The 18,356-nt window shown below is 51.8% G+C and overlaps 1 protein-coding gene across 1 annotated transcript in view; it reads left to right on the forward strand.

Annotated features, from left to right (window-relative positions):
• The window catches only part of LOC146421167 (uncharacterized), a 230,781-nt gene that overhangs the window by 105,680 nt on the left and 106,745 nt on the right, over positions 1-18,356 (forward strand). The gene's annotated exons all lie outside the window — the stretch shown is intronic.

Consider the following 18,356-nt stretch of genomic DNA (forward strand, 5'->3'; position numbering starts at 1 on the left):
TATCATTTTTCCTTTACTTAAGTCCTGGTAAAACCCAGCACTTTTCCATCTTCCCAGCAAGCATCCTAATGGGGTGTTCCCCGGTACTTTACCATTAGCTTGCACCAATGCTTTAAAGGTTTTAAAAGGCATCATAGCAAAACAGAAAGTAACATGCAAAGAATAACAGGTAACATGCAGAGAATACAGATTTCAACAGCACCAAGTATAGAAAGAGGACAGCAACCAAACCAACCAACTTGCCACTTCTCGTCGCCGCGAGGGGCAAGTGCTGAACCTGCGTAGCTTTCGCTCCGTCTTATGGTCAGCGCCTAGGCATCCCCAAGACGTCTATAACCCAACCCTGCAAGGTTCGCCGCCTCGTCTTATGGGCAGGTACCCAGTATTAAACAAATAAAGCACCTTACGGGCTTACCTCCTGCAGTTGTCCGACAGGCGCGGGGGTCGGGCACGAACCGATGACTCCCCGAGAATCACCCGGTGCCGGCGTGGAGTAGATCAGGACGTGAACCGCCCCAGCCACCTTCGGAGTCCTGCCGCGGTCGCCAGAAAACTGTTGCCCGAACCGAGGAAACACAAAACAACCGAAGTTATTTTATGCGGTGCTTTATTGAGGGCCCTGGGGACCTAAGGACTAATGTCCAAAGTCAGAGCCCCAAACCTGCTACAAATCACTGAGTATATATATGTTTTCTTTCCAAATTGCTTCATCTTAACGAATTTGATTTCTAGACACATCTACCTGATTTATGATTACATTGTGACTTTGTTTTTCGTTAACTGAACATTCTTTATCATCATTAATCTACTACACCCTATTAGATAAGTCACACACTCCACTTAGCAGATTACTTAAATAAACAAACTGTTCTATAGCTACATTCCTTAGACAAGTCTTTCTCCCCTCATCAGTATGCTCTATTGATCCTTTTGATCGCTACTGGCAACTTCGCTACACAACAGTGTTTACACTCAGGTCTACTGATCCGTCCAAGCCTTAGCATGACTACTACTAAAGTTTTTATTCACCCATGGAATAAGGGAGATCATTGTGACTCTCTGGGGCTCCATGGAACCATTCTGACACTGCAGGGACTTGTATAACCAAGGGTCCATTGTTTTCTTCTTCCTGGCACTGCCCAGTCCAGCCTCTCCCTACCTCTGCCCCAGCCCAGCAGAGCAGCCCAGTCCTATCTGGCCCTGCAGCAAGAATGGGAAGCAATGGAGGTCAGGGACAGTGACTCTGTGTCTGGAATGCTCAGGAGATCCTCAGCTCTGGCATCTCCTGCAGCCCCAGGACAGCCCCACTGCCCGGGACAGCAGCAGAGAGTTTGCCCCGGGGCTCCTCAGGCAGCTCCTGCTGCCCCAGCTCTTGCCAGGACTCCTGTGCACACACACAAGGGCTCCTGCTCTTCTCCTGGCACATCCCAGCTGCCCACAGAGCCTTTCCCAGGGGATCACGGCTGTGCTGGCCTGAGCAGCCATTGCTGCAGCCCCTGCCCTGCTCCCCACAGCCCCACAGAGCTGGGGGTGCTGCTCTGCAGAGCACGGGGGCTGTGCTGCCCGGGGCCATGGGCTGCCTCTGCTGGGCTCTGCTGCTCCAGCTGGGACACACAGGCAGCTGATGGTGCTCCCTGCACTCAGCCCTCCCACACGAGCTCTGCTGGGGCCATGGAGGCTGCTCAGAGCTGCCTGCCTTGTTCCAGGCCTGCCAGATGGCCTTGGGGCTGCCCTGGATCCTCCTCTGGAAGTTCCCTGAGGCTCAGAGGAGGCACTGCCCACACTCCTTTCCCTGTCCCTGCTGTGTCCCCAGGGGCTGCAGAGCTCTCATGGGTCACAGCAGACATTCAGTCCTTTATCTCTGGGTGACTCTGATGCCTGGAACAGGCTACCTGAAACAGAAGCCAAAACAATTAGGTGTATAAAACGTGGACAAATTTATTCACATCCTTCAAGGTATATTCGGGCAAGCTAAGTCTCCCTCGGGGACTACACCCAAAATGGACACCAGGTCACGAATTCTTTACCTTTTATAAGTTTTTTCTTATTAGCATATTGGTCCCTAATTCTCTAATCACACCTTCAGGTGATGACACTGACCACCCCAGGCCCTGCTCCCCACTTTCCACTGTTGTTTAGATATTTTCTGGCCCCAGGGTAACAAATATGTCCTTGAATCTCTATCCAGAGAGCTTTGTTTTGGATAAATGTGTTGGGAGCAGAGGTTTTCAGCATTCTGTAAGAGCACAGAACTACACCAAGTTACAGACACATGAAGAGAAAAAACCCCAAAATTATTAAGGCATCATTGTGACCCCAGGGATATCCCAGACCATGTCACTTCATGCTCAGGATATGCAGTGGGGGGAAGAAGGAGGAAGGGGGGACGTTTGGAGGGATGCCTTTTGTCTTCCCAAGTCGCTGTTCTGTGGGATGGAGCCCTGCTCTCCTGGAGGTGCTGAACAGCTGCCCAGCCCTGGGAAGGGCTGAAGGAATTCCTTCTTTTGCTTTGCTCATGTGGTGCCTTTTGCTTTCCCTGTTCAAGTGCCTTGATCTCAACCCACTCCGGTTTTTACCCTCCTAACTCCCTCCCTGATCCCACTGGTGGGGAGTGACCGAGGGGCTGTGAGGTGCTGCCTGGGTTGAACCAAGACACCAACTGTCTGTGCTTTGCTTTGCAATGTTTCAGAGCAAGTGTGTGTTTTATTCACCTCAAGGAGCGTAACAAAAATTTCCCAACGGCTTCTAAGAGATAGAAATGCCAAACATATTTAAAGGGTTTATAGATAACTTTAAAAAACATGCATGACAATGAGCCTGGAAATCACAGTTGTTTATTTACTCAATGCTTAATGGGTACTCAATTTACTTAAGCATTCACTCAATGCTAAGAGAGCTCTTGTGATTTACTGTGAAGAAATATTCAGGGATCCCTTAGAGAGCTCTGTTCTTCCTAATTTGCTTCTCTGGGATCTTCTTCTACTTTTACATATTTATAATTTGAAAATTATAAAATATATGTTGTCTTTTGGAGAGATAAATCCAATTCATTTTCCATTCTGACCTTCAAGAAAGTTCAGTGTCAGAGTTTGTGAATGACAGGAAATTCACTGTCATTCAAATATCCTGAAGAATTAATTGTTAAATTGATACTGGAGGGTGTGACATGCAGCTTCATTCAGAGTCATCATTGGTAGATGGCACACAAGAGCAAGTGTGTGTTTTATTCACCTCAAGAAGTGTAACAAAAATTTCCCAACAGCTTCTAAGAGATAGAAATGCCAAACATATTTAAAGGGTTTATGGATAACTTTAAAAAACTTGCATGACAATGAGCCTGGAAATCACAGATGTTTATTTACTCAATGCTTAATGGATACTCAATTTACTTAAGCATTTACTCAATGCTGAAGAGAGCTCTTGTGATTTACTGTGAAGAAATATTCAGGGATCCCTTAGAGAGCTCTGTTCTTCCTAATTTGCTTCACTGGGTTCTTCTTCTTTTTTTACATGTTTATAATTTGAAAGTTGTAAAATATATGTTGTCTTTTGGACATAGGTAAATAGGTTAAAATAGGTAAATCCAACTTGTTTTCCATTCTGACTTTCAAGAAATTTCAGTGTCAGAGTTTGTGAATGACAGTAAATTCACTGTCATTCAAATATCCTGAAGAATTAATTGTTAAATTAATACTGGAGAGTGTGATATGTAGCCTCATTCAGAGTCATCATTTGTAGATGGCACACATTAAATCCTTATATTGAAAGATTTTAGGATCCCACTATTACATTTTAGAGGAATCTCCTGTTCCAGAGTCATGACAAAATTCTAACAGATGAAATACATCAAATATTATCCTTTAGATCCCTAAGCAGGATGGAATTGACTTCTCCACGCTGATGTGAAATGTTTCACAGTAGTTTGTAGAACCAGAGAATCATGGAAGCCCAGAACAGTTTGGGTTGGGAGGGACCTTGAAGCCCATCCAGTGCCACCCCCTGCCATGGGCAGGGACACCTTCCACTATCCTAGGCTGCTCCAAGCCCCAGTGTCCAACCTGGCCTTGGACACTTGCAGGGATCCAGGGGCAGCCACAGCTTCTCTGGGCACCCTGTGCCAGGGCCTCCCCACCCTCCCAGGGAACAAGTCCTTCCCAAGAGCCCAGCCAAGCCTTCTGAAATGGGAGTATTCACCATCACTTCCTCTTGCAATTTCCCAGTTTCAAATGGAGCTGTTTGAGTGTTTCAGCCTTTTTAGAAATTGTATTGCAACAGCTCATCTCTGGAGTTCATTCCTTTGCCTCCTGAACCATGGGAGTTCTCCTCTGTTTGATTTTGCATTCTAAAGGGGCAAATGATGGAATTCTCAACTATGGTGGAAGCAAAACCTTTTTCCCAATGAGCCCAGTATTTGCACACCACAGTTCTTGACCCTAAACTTGGGCTTGCACATGTTCCATGGGCAAGAGCCTCTACATTTTTCAGTGGACCCTCTATCCTGATTTGAGAAGGGAATTCTCTGCTGAGTGTGCAATTATCAGCATTAATAGACACCAGAAAATTATTTTTTCGGACATAAAATGGTTTTTTTGGAATGGTTTCCACAATCGTTTCTACCTTCTAATTATTTACAAACAAATTTCAGCCTGCAGCGATGCCTTCTAGAACTTTACAGCTGTGTATGATGTGCAAACACAGTTTTTTAAAGCTGTGGCACATGCACTGATTGCTTTTGCAGTCCCTGATGTGTCCCTGCGAGAGGCTGTGTGACAGCTCTGTCACCGCCCTCTTTGCACACTGCTGTCCCAGCCCGTTCCAGCCGGTGTGCAGCTGGTTCTGAGCCCCCCTAGCCCACCGCTGTCCTGGGGCTGCTGGGGAGTGGCCCGTGGGGACAGCAGCGCCTTGCAGGCTCCTTTGTGACGTGTGGCTGCGTGTGCCCAGAGCCCATTGTGACACCTGGGGACACGGCGTGAGCGGGAGGCTATAAAAGGGCACCAAATGGCTGGGGGTGCTCAGTGCCAGGGGAGCAGCTCCGTCTGGAGACAGCATCTCCCCGGGCTAGGGTAGCATCGGAGCGACTCCAAGATGTCCACGGACAAGGAGATGAGCACCGACGTGCAGCCCAAGAAGTGGCTGATGTTTGTCAGAAGGCAGCAGGTGAGGGATGGGCTAGCAGGCAGCTGCCTCGGGGCTCGGGGCGGGCTTGCGGGCACGGAGGGAGCTGCTGTGCCAGGGGGGCCGTTTGCACCGCAGAGGGCCAGCTGGTCCTCATCCTTCTCCTGCTCCGTGCAGCTGTCCAACTGCGAGTCACGGGCAGCCCCGCAGGAAGCTGAGGAGCACCGTGACTCCTGTGCTGCCTCTGTGGCGCAGGCGGCAGCAGCAGAGAGCCAGGCAGCCCCGCACAGCCCCAGGGGCCGCGGCCAGGCTCTGCTGCGCTCGCTGCGGCGCGGCTCCCGTGCCATCCTGAGCGGGATGGCGGCTGTGATCCGGCGACGCGGCCAGCAGCCGGGGACACGGCAGCCCCCGCATCAGGGCACGGGGACAGGGACGGCAGCAGCAGCCCCCGCACTGGGGCCGGAGAGCCGGGCAGCTGCCCCGCACAGCCCCTGCTGCCCCCCAGCCCGGAGCCCGGCCAGCTGGAAGCTCTGGGTGGGCAGGGGGCAGGGGCAGGGGCAGCAGCGGGGGCTGTGCTGACAGAACCAGAGACTGAGGAAAACGCCTGTGTCATCCTGGAGGAAGACTGTCAAGGGGAACATGAATGACACCCAAGCTGAAGAAGTGGAGAAGAGAGGCCTCCTGTGAGGCCCTGCCAGGCCTGGGCAGAGCACAGGAACCTTCATCCATGGCCAGCCACAGGCCAAGTCCCAGCTCTGCCCATCAGAGCCCCTCACAGTGGGGAAGAGGCCTCAACTCCATACCCAGTTATGCACCAGTGCCCCCAAGCCCCTTGCCCAGCCAGCTGGAAGATCTCGGTGGGCAGGGGGCAGGGGCAGGGGCAGGGGCAGGGGCAGGGGCAGGGGCAGGGGCAGAGCCATGCCTGTCAGAGGCACCAACCACAGAGGGATCCAGCTCTGAGGAGCTCAGGTCTGTGTGCAGTTTGCCAGGGCTGTCCACAGTGTGGGCAGAGATCACACACCTGAGCTGGAGCACTGAGGAGGAGAGAGCCTCAGGGTCCCTCCCAGGTGAGGCATGGCCTGAAGATGCAGAGCTGAGCAGCAGGCCTGGGGAAGAGAATGGCTCAGGCTCCTTGCCATGTTGGTCGTGGGCTGAAGACACAGCTGAGCTGGAGCAGTGAGGCAGAGAGTGGCTCAGGGTCTCTCCCATTAGAGGCCTGGGCTGAAGACAGAGACCTGAGTGGGAACACTGACGAGGACAGTGGCTCTGTGTCCCTCCCAAGTGACTTGTGGCCGGAATGCAGCCACCCAGCCTGGAGGATAGAGGATGACAGACAGTGACTCAGGGTCCCTCCTATGGGACATTCCAGATGGCACTTGGGAACAGCAATTCCTAGAGTGGCACAGGTGGTTGAGCATCTGCAAGGCCTGCGCTCAGCTGTGGCTGTGGCTGTCCCCGAGTGGCAGCTGTCCCACTTCAGGAGGGTGCTCAGGGCATTTGGGAGCCTCAGACACCTCATTCCAGTGCTCCAGTCAGAGGAGCCATCCCACCATGGCTCCGTGGGAATGCCAATGCTGTAACACCCACGGAGGCATGAGCACTGGAATGAGCTCTGGAACGCTCTGTCCTTGCTCTCCTTTGCTCCATGTGTGTTTGTGCACAGCCCCTGAGCCAGGCCCTGCAGGAAGTGGATGTGTTGGCTGGAGGATCTGCAGTGCCTTTGCATTGTCCCAGGCATCCCTCACAGCTCTTGGCATGCGACTGGCAGGCTTGGGATGGAGAGGTTCCCTTCCCCAAAAAATCTGGTTCAAAGGCACCTTCTCCACTCTGGCAAGGCCCCAAATAAAGAACCTGCTTCTCCTTCTTTGTGACATGGAGGTGACCAGGAAACAAGACGTGCCAAAGCAAGTGCCAAAGCAAGTCAGGGTTCTGGTCTGAGTAACCAAACGCTGACATTGGCAGTGACATTTCCAATGACCTGGACAAGACCACTGAAGGCACCCTCAGTCATTCTGCAGATGCCACCAAGTTGGGTGGCAATGTCCATCTGCTGCAGGGCCAGGAGGCTTAAGACTGAGGTGCCATTGTACTTGCTGCCTCAAGAATTTGAGGAGCAAAAGTAAGAGAATTTATTAGACTTAAATTCTGTAGGTTAAAATAGGGCTAGATATTAGTAGAGCTCTCTTCTAGAATTAAGGATAATTGGATAAAGGCCCTCTCATGCCCTCTTTTCCTGTTTAATTAAGAACCAAAAAAAATTAATTATTAATAAAAATTAATAACTAGCTAATGAAGTTCATTAAAATTAAGCCCTAATAGCTAAATTACTAAATTAATTAATTAAACAAGGTAAGAAGTTCCAAAGGTTTAAACTAGACATTAGTTGGGAAAGAAAACTGCTAGGGAGGTCTTTTTTTAATGATAGATAATAATATTTAATATTTGGCCTGGGATATATTCCTCAGGCAGCTGAGCTGTAGCTCTTGCTCAGTTAGAACAGGTCCCACAAGATGCTTTTATTGAAATAAATGATGGATTTGACAAATCAGAAGAGCTTGTTGTTTTCATTGTGCTGTAGTCATTGATTTGGGGGAAACTGCTGAAGGCCGAAGCCTTTTGGTCTCTGGGGCGTTGCAGTGTGTGCTGTGTGGGGCAGAGGAGAAAGGCGCTGCCTGGGGCGGGAGGGATGCAGGGACACCGAGTGCTTGTGACTTGTGCCACAAGGCCTTGGTCTGATGCAAAAGCTCCTTTTCTTGCGTCCACTTCTCCTCCTAGAGAGCTGCCCTGGTGCAGAGATCATTCTGTAGGATCTCTGCAGGGAGGAGAGCTCTCAGCCATGCCAAGGAGATTTTCCAGAACTCTCTGTTCTGCAGGCCAGCAGCTGCCAGGCTGTTTTGTGGAACTCGTTGTGAGGCACACGGGGATTTTCCTGCCAGGACATTGGATCCCACTGGCTGTGTCAGGTGCCTGCAGAGGTGCTGCAGCACTCAAATGCATTTGCAAATGCAGCTTTTGCAGCCTGGCTGAAAATCTCCTGAGACAAGGAGCCTGAAAGGACACGTGCTTGGCCACATGCATTGTGCAGCTGAAAGCTCCAGGATGCCACAATGTGCCACGCTGGACACTGCCTGGCATTGGGGCTGATAGCAAAGCAGATGCTTGCTTTGTCTTTGCAGTCTCCAGCTGCTGCTCCCTCCCAAGTGAGCAATTCCCAGGAGACAGATGTGTGCAGAGCTACCTGAGCTTCCTGAGCAGGCCTGGCAGGAGCTGCAGCACACGGGGTGGCAACCCAGCCTGGCGAGGCTGTGAATCTCTTGCTGCTCCCACAGAGGGGACTGCTGTGGGCTGAAAGGCTCTGTGTTTGCCAGGGGGTTCCAAAGGAAAAGGGAAGATCCTCCCGAGCTCAGGCCAAGGGCAGCTGCAGCCCACCGAGGTGGGTGCTGAGCACCTCACAGCTGCAATCCTTCATTCCCATGCATTTCCCAGCCTGGTCCATATCCCCAGTTTCCTGTGTCCAACAGGAGCTCCTGTATTTATAATCTGAATGTCCTCCATGTCACCAGAGGTTTTGCAGATGAAGCAGAGCATCCTGTTCTGTCTCACCACTGCTCCTCCCTTTGAACTCCCTGCCGTGCCTGGAGCTCTTGCCTGAGGCATCCTTCCAATCAGCTGTGACAAACTGCACTGAAGCCAAGCACCAGCCAGGCTGCCTTTACTACTCTGGGCTTCAATTCCTCTGCTGATTTGGTGTCCTGGCAGTGTCCTGACTCTGTTGGGCCTGGCTGGCAGCAACCTCTCTGCTTGGTTTCTCTGGAGCACTTGGTGTGGAAGGTATAAGTCATGTAAGGCAGGTGGCCAGTACAGATTCCTGAACACAGGGTTGGAACAGAGAAGCAAATGAAGTGCCACAGAAGTGGCTCAAGCAGTTTAGATTGATGTCAATTATTCCTTTTTACATCATATCTCTGTAGCTTACAGGGACAAACACAAAACTGGAGCTAAAATATCAAGAGTGAATTTATTTTCATCATTGCACCAAGCAGGGGATCCCTGAAGCAGCACCCAGGCAGAGGCACATAGGGGGCGACATGAGAACATTCCCAAACATGCTGCTCTCCCCTGTTTATCAGGGTTCTTCACAGCCATATTTTGCCACTGTATGCTTGGATTTTTCCCACAGCAGGGCAGCAGTCTCCTTTCCTCTAGGTCTCTCTGCAGGTGACAAAAACAGTTTGTTGACTCTTTGAAATAAAGTTTAATGATTTTGCATGAAGAAAGAGTCACTGAAAAAATCAGGATATCTGTTAAATACCTCTTTTTTTTTCTTTTGTGGTCGCCCAGTGTATACAAGGGAACTCCACAAAACCAGACCAGTGGCACCATACACACCTTTAGTTCAATAGACATTTCAGCTGGAGCACTGAAATGAGTTCTGGAATGCCCTCTCCTTCCTCTTCTGACTTGATGAGGAAAAAATTCCTCATCTGACTGGATGAGGAAAAAGTTCCCTCAGGAAGCAGACACGAGCTGCCCCAGTGCTGTGGATGCTGTCAGCCCCAGCCTGGGCTGAGGGAAGGTGGATGATGCTTTTGCCATGCATCTCCTCTCCTGCTGGAATTTTCATTTTTCCCAGTCACACACCTTGATGAGGTTTCTCACCAGTTCTGTATATTTGGGAGATCACCATGTTCCCAAAGAGCAGATAGTGGGTGTGTTTAGGAGGGAGCTGGGGGCTACCGGGGGATCCAGTGTTGCCATGGGGATCCAGGCACAGCCCAGACAATCCAGGGGCTTCCCAGCAAATCCCGGCACTGCCTGGACTATTCTGGCACTACCCAGACGATCCAGAGCTGCCCAGACAATCCAGGGGCTTCCCAACAAATCCCGGCAGTGCCCGGACGATCCAGAGCTGCCCAGACGATCCAGCACTGCCCAGACGATCCAGAGCTGCCCAGACGATCCAGAGCTGCCCAGACGATCCAGCCCTGCCTAAATTATCCAGCCCTGCCTAAATTATCCAGCCCTGCCCAGACAATCCAGCCCTGCCCAGACGATCCAGCCCTGCCCGGACCATCCCGGCGCTGCCCTCACCACGCCATCCCGCCCCCGCAGCCCTCAGGGCAGGAGGATGAACGGAGGAGCCTGAGGAGAGGGAGGATGGCATGGCCGGAGGCCTTGCTTTCATTTGTCTTTGTTTCCTAACGTGCACACCTGTTTGCAGTGGGAATAAAGGACTTTTCCTCAGTGCACTCTGTCTGCTGGGATGTGCGGCAGCGATGGGGCTGGGCTGGCAGCAGGGGGGCACAGCCCGAGCTCCTGGCATTTCGGGCTCCCTGTGGCAGCAAGACACTGCACTAGAACTTATAAATCCATTGAATGAACACCTCAGTGACTAAGCACCACCACTTTGGGGTGAAGACAAGGCAGGGAATTGATCCCAGGGTGGCTGTGACCCTCCCCAGTTTGCATTCTGATGCAAGCCCAGAGAGCCCAGCCTGTGCAAAGCACTTTGGAACAGAAACAAGCACCTTCTGCCAGCGTCCTGCAGGAAGGCAGCAATGGCAACAGGAATCTGCCTGAAGCTCAAACTCCCTGAAATGCATGTGTTGTGGACTTTGAGTCCCCATGGGCAGCTGGTGATTTCCACCTAGGCTAACTCAGGCTTAGGCAGAGAGGTGAAGGCACTGGAACTGGAGAACTGTCCTTTCTTAACACAATGCCTTCCTTTCACAGGCCTTGCCTTGGGAAGCCTGTGCTCAGGGGTGCCTTGGAACAGGACTTTTCCTCTTTGGAACCCCTGGAAATCACCAGCAACACCATGGGCTGCATGGCCAATAAAGAGGAGAAGGATCTCTCCTCAAGTGTGCCCTAAAAGGGTCTGCAGGAGAATTCTTAGGAAAAGCTGCTGAATACTCCTGGAGCTTTCTAAATATTTCCAAATCCAACTCACCCTGCAGTCAATGACAGCAGAGATGTGCCCTGTGAGTATTAAACCCTGAAGAAAAGTGTTACTCTGTAACCTGTTTAATGTTCAGAGAAGCAAATCCTGTTCTCTCTTAACTGTGTGCTTCCTTCTAAAATACAAACTTGCTATGCTCATTTTGCTTTCAAGTACTGATGTTACTGCGTCTATTAAGATAAAGTAGGTGCACTAAGAATAAAATATCAGAATAAAGGAGCTGAAGCCTTAGGCCTCGAGAGCTGACCAAGAGGGAACTTTCTGAGCAAACTAATGCTGCTAACATGGACCAAGCTAAATCCAGCAGATAGAATCCTGGAATTCTAGAATATTTTCTGTTGGAAAAGACCTCTGAGCTCATCAAGCCCAGCCAGTCACCCAACACTGTCAGTCCAGCACTAAACCACATCCCTGAAGTGCCAAGGCCTGAACAAGAGGCCTGACTGAGGCCTGAACAACAGGCCTGAGCCAAAGGTGACCTCTCGATGAACCTTCCAACCTAAGGTTATCTTTGTATCCACTCATTACTGAAATATGCATGATCATTAGCATTGTGATAGATGTATCCACTCATTAGTGAATCACGTATTGACTTTTCTGTATTTAGAAGCTAAACAAGGCCATGAAATCCAACATCTGGCCTGGTTTGGGGGTGTATGGTCAAAGTCAACTCCCTTGGTTCCTCCTGGAGCCCTGGCCAGGCTTTGGGAGAATCCAAGAGGAGAATGAATCCAGATGTTCCTGCACTGGAAGTGCTGTCAGTTTGTTTGTTCAGCACTCTCCAAGCTGGGCTCTCTCCCAGCGAGGTTGGAAGCCTCACCTGTGGCTGGACACAGCTGCAGGAATTCCCAGTGTCCAGAGTGGCTCTGCAGTCCTTGGCTGTGACAGCTTCCCCAGCTGATGGGTGGGTCTGGGTGATGGTAAAGTCTGAGGGTAACTGGTGATGGATCTTTCTAAATCATTATAGGCAATCTTTGGTAGTGATTATTGGGTTCATTGCTGAGCTTCTCCTTTTGTAATTCTTTGCAAATGATTTTGTATATTGCTGAACTTACCCTTTTGTAATTCTTGGCAGTTTTGAATTTATATAAATTACACAATTCCTTCAGTTGGTATCTGTGTCTTTGGTGCTCACCCTGACCACTGGCAAAACAGGATTCCCTCCTGCCCAAGTGATCCCTGAGAAGACAAAAACCATCACTCCAAATGTCCCCTCTTCCTCCTTGTTCCCCCACTTTATACACTGAGCGTGATGTCCTGTGGTCTGGGATATCCCTGGGGTCAGTTGAGTCACCTGTCCCCCTGTGTCCCCTCCCAACCTCCCCCACACCCCCAGCCCCTCCCCAGCATGGCTGGACAAGGAGCAGGAAAGGCCTTGGCTCTGTGCAAGCTCAGCGAGAACAAAACCATCTCTGTGTGATCAACCCTGTGCTCAGCACAGCCCCAAAGCACAGCCCCAGGAAAGCCCTGGGACGGAAATTCCCTCTGCCCCACCCAAAGCAGCACCCCATGGCCATCCAGCATCACCACGGCTCCACAGGCTCCTTTCTGACCGTGACAATCCCCATCCCAGCAGGGCAAAGGTTGGTGGCCATGGACCCAACCTCAGCAAAGTGTCTCCTGAAGGTTGTCCTGGCATTGGACAGTAGGAAGGGGGCTCTGTGCTGGTTGCCATGGCAACCTCTGTACCAATGATGCCCTATGGTGGTTGCCATGGCACCCGAGCCCAGCAGTGTCTCAGGGCAAGTGTCCCTGGCATCAGTCCCTCCAAGGGGTTTCCATGGCAATGCCATGACAGGTGACCCAGGTGTGGTGTCCCAGTGCTGGTTGCCATGGAAACAGTCCCCAGCACTGACCCTTTCTGTCAGGCTGACCTGGCCTTTGGCCCTGGCACTGGGCTTTGCTGCTGGTTCCGCGGCGCCTGCCCAGCCAGCGCGGCACAGGGCAGGTGGCCATGGCACAAACCCCAGCCATGGATCCCCTGTGGCTCTGGGCAGTGACACCCGCCCTGAGCAATGGGCTGCTGCCGTGGGCTCAGTGAAGTGGCCATGGCAACAGCCCCTTGCAATGGCCCAGTGCAGGTTGGCATGAGAATCCAGCATCACAGCTGGCCCAGGGCAGGGCTGCAGTGCCCTTCCCAGCAGCCTGTCTGCACACAAGCACTTCCAGGGCTCTCTGCACTTCCCTTCCCCTCACTCTTGGCTCACTCACACACCTCTCAACAATCCCCTGGGTGCTTTGAGCTGCAAGGAGTTCAAAGCTTGTCTGCCCTTCAGCAGTTGCTCTAATTCTGCCTTCAGCCAACTCTGGATTTGTTTTTATTGTAGAACTTCTTGTGTGTCTAAAACATTCCTTGCAGGGTTCTGCCTTGGGGAAGGGGAACCTCCTTGGTGGCAGCTTGGGTTTGACACACACTTAAGGAGGGTGTCTGTTTTCAGTGGGGAAACTTAGGATCTTGAGATTGCTTCAAGAAATAAAAGAAGAAAACCCCTCTTTGCTTGAGTGCAGCCAGTTGTGCAAGCAAAGCAGGTCCCAGTTGACTAAGGAGAGACATGACAGGGTTGGGAATGTGGAGCAAGGTTGTCCACACTGTGTCAGACCTCAAAGCACAGCTTCTCTGACCAGGCCAGACCTCCTTAGGAGACACCCTGGATCAATATTAATCTCACAATGCTGCAATTACCTCTTCTCTAAAGAGAATAGCAATAAAATACTCAGTTTAAAATAGGAATCCATATTTCTTAGAATCTTATTTCTTTGAAATATTGCTCCATAAGTATAGAAAAGAAACTTCCTAATGAACTGCATTAGTCCAGAGGGAAATCAAGGCAGAGCCATGTTTTGTTAGGAATTGCTTGATCCTAATGAGCCCTGTGGTGCATTTGGTGCTGAGACCTTGAACCTCAGGGCCTGAGAGCTGATTGCACAAACCTTTCCATGAGCCAGTCAGAGGGAAAACCCAAAGTGTCTCAAAGCTTTAATGGGTTCCACTGAGGTCCATCCTCAACACAAGTTCCTTATGGACTCCTTGGAGGAGAATTGGAGGCCACGGTTGTACAGACCTCCCAGAGACTCCAAATCAAAACAAGTACTTTAATAAACCTAGAGCACCTTGAAGCATTAATGAGCTCCACTGAGTCTTGTTACTGACAAAGAATCTCAAGGGACTCATTACAGCAGATAATTGAAGGCCATGATTGCACAAACCTCTCAGAGACTCCAAGGGAAAGGAAAACCCAAAGTCCTTTGAAAAACCTGCAGTCTCTGGGAGCACTAAGAAGCCCCCCAGGGCCATTCCTGCCAATGGCTCCCCAGGACTCCTTCCAGCAGATCCTCGAGGCTACTGGGATGTGGGGTGGGGATGTTGAGGGCAGGACAAGGGGGTGACAGTGCCCAGCCTTGCTGGGGCTGTGCCAGGAGGGCCCAGTGCCTCAGGACAAGGTGTTTCCTCACAGCCATTAGGTAGCAGAGACACTGCTGTTCCCAAGGGCGCAAAGACTTGGCTTCTCTTTGTCCCCACGTGTCATCCCTGTCTCCAGTTTCCTCCTCCAACTGGGACATGGGGACACTTTCTCAGTTGTGTCCCTCAGTGGGACCCATTTATGGTATTAGGAACTTTGGAGTTCAATTCTGCCTTTGAATACTTGAGAGGTTTCTGCAACTCCCTCTCAGGGACTGATGTTCAGGGCCTGAGCACCAAAGCCCCACGAGGGTCATTCAAGTTGCTGTGCAGTTGCTGTGCTGCTGAGCTGGGCTGGGCTCCTGGCACAGAGGAGCTCCTGGCAAGCGGCAGCGCTGCAGAGAGACAGCTCTGCCCAGGAGCAGCTCCTGTGCACAGCCCAGCAGGGCTGGGGCACTGCCAGGCCATCTCAGGGACACGAGCAGGGCACACCCAGAGCTCACAGGTGCTCAGCATTGGCAGGGGCTGTGCCATGGCCCAGAGGGGCCTGTGTCATAGCCATGGGCACCTCTGGGGCTGTGTCAGAGAGCCACAGAGCAGCTGTGATGTCAGAAAGGAGCTGTTGACATCACAGACTGGGTTCTGTGAGGTCACAGATTGGGCTATGACATCACAGAATTGGTTGTGTGAGGTCATGGAGCAGCTACAGGATCATAGAGGAGAATGTGTGACATCACAGAGCAGGCTGTTACATTGCCAGGTTGCTGTATGATATCAGAGCAGGCTGTGCAGCAACAGAGTGAACTGTGTAACATCATTGAGTGGCTGTATGGCATCACAGAGTTGGCTGTGTGACATTACTGACTGACTTGTGACACCACAGAGCAGGCTGTGACATCCTAGAGCAGGGTGTGGTATGTGACGTCATAGAAAAGGGTGTGGAATCACTGGTTGGTTGTGTGACATCAAAGAGCAGACTGTGACATCAGGGTGTGGCTGAATGTCATCATACAGCAGGCTGTGAGGTCAGAGAGTAGACTGTGTGACACCACAGGGTGGTGATGTGACATCATTGAATGTGCTGTGACATCACAGGACAGCTTTATGTGACCATAGTGAAGGCTGTGCGAAATCACAGAGTTGCCTTTGACATCACAGAGTGGGCTATGACAACACAGGGTGTCTGTGTGACATCATAGGGGGCTGTGTGACATCACTGGGGAGGTCACTCTGCCCCAGCCCCCCTCACAGTTCCGACAAGTCCAACACTGCTCATGCACAGCAGGGTCCCCTGTCCCCCCAGGTCCCCCCTGCCCCCCAGTGCCACAGCCTCCCCCAGAGGATGTTCCATCAGAGCCTGACATGGGGACAGGGGAGACGTTGTTACAGGTTCATTTATTTCACTCAAATACAATGTGAGACTCCTCATTTACATGAAGTCTCTGAGTTACAAAAGATGAAGGGATAATTAAATTGGAGAGAATGAATAATACTAATGCTTTGAAGACAACACCATCACAGCAGAAAAAATATAAATGAGGAGAGACTTGGCCTGTCATGATGTGCACCAGGACCCAGTGAGAGAGGAAAACAGGCAGTCTGTGATAGCTGAAAAGTGTCCAGAAATCAGTCCTCTGAGAGCTTTCTTGAGCTCCTGGTTCCTCAGGCTGGAGGTGAGGGGGTTCAGTGCTGGAGGCACCACCGAGTACAGAACTGGTACCACCAGATCCAGGGATGAGGAGAGATGGAAGGGGGCTTCAGGTAGGCAAACATGGCAGTGCTGATAACCAGGGAGACCACGGCAGGTGAGGGAGGCATGTGGAAAAGGCTTTGTGCTGTCCCTGCTCAGAGGACATCCTCAGCACAGCCCTGAACATCTGCACATAGGAGAAAACAATGAACACAAAACAGCCAGAAGATATCCAAGCAGTAATGACCATGAGCCAAAGTTCCCTGAGGCTGGAGTGTGAAGAGGAGAGCTTGAGGATCTGGGGCACTTCACAGAAGAACTGGCCCAGGGCATTGCCCTGGCACAGGGGCAGGGAAAATGTATTGGCTGTGTGCAGCAGAGCAGTGAGAAAGCCACTGGCCCAGGCAGCTGCTGCCATGAGGGCACAAGCTCTGCTGCCCAGGAGGGTCCCATAGTACACGGGTTTGCAGATGGACACAGAGCAGTTGTAGCACATGATGGTGAGGAGATAATACTGTCCTTTATTCCCACTGCTACGGCGCTGATGATGAGACTGTTGGCCAGGAGGGCAGCCAGGGAGATGCCCAGCAAGAGGCAGAAGTGCAGGAGCTGCAGCTGCCACGTGTCTGTGAATGCCAGGAGGAGGAAGTGGCTGATGGAGCTGCTGTTGGACATTTGCTGTGTCTGGCCATGGGGACCTGTTGATGGAGAAAAGGACAGTGACAAGTCAGGAGAGGCTGCTTTGAGCCAAAGCTGTGCCATTCCCTGCAGACTGTCCCACTGGGACTCATCCACCCTTGTTCCTTCTCTAGAAAACCTTCATCCAGGTCCCTGCCTGAGCTCCACTGGTGCTGTCTGAGTGTGCCATGAGCAGCCAGGCCTGTGCGTGGGGCTCTCCAGGAGCCATCCCTGCCCTGCTGCCCTGGGATTGTGGCCATGGGGCAGAGGGACAAGGCTGAATATTCAGGATTTGTCAGGGGAATCCCTCCTAATGCAGAAAGGCTTGGTAGCATTTTCACTCACAGTTCCACAGGATAGCAGGAGGGAGTTTTAAGGAATGTTTTCCTACCCATACATCATTCCTGGTTCTCTGAGGTCAGAAATCCCCAGCATTTCTGCTGTACTCAGAGTTTGCCACTGAGAGATGTGAGAGGCAAAGGGATTCCCTGTGGCTCAGGGCAAGGTGAGGGGCTGGATGGGCTTGTTCCCAACTGCCCTGGGTTTGCACCTTTAATGCAATCACAGCACAATCACACTCCCCTGTCACCCTGCTGAGAGCAGAGGGATCACTGAATGTCTCACCCTCTCCAAAGGTCTCTCAGCAAGGTCTCAGCCCCTCCTTCTGCCAAGGACACTCACTGTTCCCTTGGCAAACCCAACAGCATTTCCTCACTTGTGGCATCTCTGCACTTCCCCATGGGGCATTCAGGGAACTCTCAGAGACTCTGGCACAGATTTGCACCCAGGGGGGAAGCTCAGAGCTTGGAAGGACACAGCAAGGAGATCCCCAGGTGTGCCCATGATGGCATCTCAGGGAGGGAGGCTCAGCTCCTTCCCCTTTCCCATCAACTGCTTTGCCCACAGCCCCACAGGTCACAGGGAAGCTTGGACACCCCATTCCCATGGACACACTTGCCTGGGAGGAATCCCAAGGGCAGTGCCTGCCTCAGCTGCTGCAAAGCCCAGAGCCTCCCTGAGAGCACCAGATAACAGTGACAGTATCAGAGGAATGCAGAAACAAGAGAAGATGTTGTGGTGCTGTGCCTGAGAGGGCAGGGCAGGGACAGCCTGGCACTCAGGACAGTGTTCCCTGTCCCCAGCTGTGCACGGCACCTCCCACACAGCAACAGTGGCCTCCTGCCCACAGCATTGCTCTGTTCAGCTCCCTCTCCTTCCCTCATCATCTCCCTGTGCTGCACATGTTCCTCCTGAGAGGAGCCTTGTCCCTGTCAGCGCTCACAGAGCCCATCCCACCCTCTGTGCACTCGCCCGGCCCTACAGAAACCTGCCTGTCTGCAGGGCCCTGCCTGGGGGAGGCTCTGTGTGCAGGTGGGCAAGGGCAGCTGGCAAGAGCCCTGCTGGGCCCTGCAAAGGTGCTGCTGCTGCTGTCCTTGGGCTGAGCAGTGGCTGAAGGCCCTTGAGGAGGCTCCCAGCAGACACACTGAGCACCCAAAGGTACAGAGCAGGAGTTA

This window comes from Lichenostomus cassidix, unplaced genomic scaffold (assembly GCF_008360975.1).
Source record: "Lichenostomus cassidix isolate B80296 unplaced genomic scaffold, HeHo_3.0 HiC_scaffold_43, whole genome shotgun sequence".
Taxonomy (NCBI): Eukaryota; Metazoa; Chordata; class Aves; order Passeriformes; family Meliphagidae; genus Lichenostomus; species Lichenostomus cassidix.